We start from the raw sequence: 1,464 nt of genomic DNA on the forward strand, positions 1-1,464 counted from the left end.
TGAAGGGCTGATATTCTGTACATGCTCCTCCTCCATTCGTATCACACCTCATCACTGGACGTACCTGAGTAGAACCACACAAACCGTCAATCTTTTTATTTAAGAGTTCTACCTAGTTAGATAGCATAGTAATTGTATCGAGGTTAAAATACCGGCTTCTTTCGTCGACTTTGTCTTCATAACTTGCCACTGATAGTTATTCAGTGACATCTCCTCAATAAATTCGTAAGGTGCTTCAGGTGTTTCGTTATTCAAATTTCCACCGGCGACTGCATCGATGAGTTGCCTCATTGAGGGGTTCACATCGTTGTAAAACGTCTGAACCTGTAGCAAAAGTGGCAACTCATGGTGAGGGCATCTTCTAAAAATATCATTGTATCTCTCCCATGCATCATAGAGTGTTTCTGGATCCATCTACACAAAGGAATAAATGTCATTCCTCAACTTAGCCGTTTTAGCCCGCGGAAAATATATAAGTAAAAACTTTTCGGTCATTTGTTCCCAAGTAGTGATTGACCCTCGTGGTAACGAGTTCAACCATTGTTATTGCTCAACGAAAAGGGAAACAACCGAAGGCGAATGGCGTCATCAGAAACTCCATTAATTTTAAATGTATTGCAAAACTCTAGGAAATTTGCCAAGTGAGCATTGGGATCTTCGTCCTACAAACCATCAAACTGAACAAATTGCTGTATCATTTGAATGGTGTTAGGTTTCAGTTCAAAATTATTTGCAGCAACAGCAGGCCTAACTATGCTTGATTCAGTTCCTGTTAAAGAAGGTTTAGCATAATCATACATTGTGCGTGAGCAGGATTCTAATTTACTGGATTAGCAGCAATCGCATGAGGTAGCAGATTTTCTTGGTTTTCAGTCGTCTCCTCAGTTGTGGTTGAAGTATCATCCTCTTGCTCTTCCTCTGTGTATCTTAGGCTTCACCTTATTTCTCTTTGGTTTTTGCAAACTGTGCGGTCGATCTCACCGTCAAAAAGTAGTGGTCCTGACGGGTTTCTTCTAGTCATAAACTTGAAAAACCTGTTAGAAGAAAATAAATGAAGAATTAGAGAAGAAAATTAAAAATAAAAATTTGAATTGCAATAAAAGTAAAATGGCTAAAGTAATAAAAATCGAGTGTTCCTAATATATTAGTTCCCCGGCAATGGTGCGAAAAACTTGATACGTGATATTCGCAGTAGGTTGTAAAAATTTATGAATGAATCTTTCTTGAGACTAACTTATTATCAAGATTAAGGCAAGTGTACCTATCGAACAGTAGTATAGTTCAGCAAGACCGGATTGTCGAACCCAAAGGAACCACGAGTACTAGTATTTACTTCCTTTTTATTATTTAGCCCAAAAATTAAGAGGTTCGGTTATCTAAACTAATTACTAAACTAAGAATGTACTGAAAGAAATTTTGGGAAAATACTTTTGGGAAAATTCGATTGCTTAAGACAATACCTAA

General features: G+C 37.5%; 1 non-coding gene across 1 annotated transcript; it reads left to right on the plus strand.

Annotated features, from left to right (window-relative positions):
- Positions 1-340: 340 nt before the first annotated feature.
- LOC121216920 (small nucleolar RNA R71) lies at positions 341-447 on the plus strand. Its single transcript, XR_005913135.1, has one exon. It is a non-coding gene; the product is annotated as a small nucleolar RNA R71 (small nucleolar RNA).
- Positions 448-1,464: the final 1,017 nt, after the last annotated feature.

This window comes from Gossypium hirsutum, chromosome A02 (assembly GCF_007990345.1).
Source record: "Gossypium hirsutum isolate 1008001.06 chromosome A02, Gossypium_hirsutum_v2.1, whole genome shotgun sequence".
Lineage (NCBI taxonomy): Eukaryota > Viridiplantae > Streptophyta > Magnoliopsida > Malvales > Malvaceae > Gossypium > Gossypium hirsutum.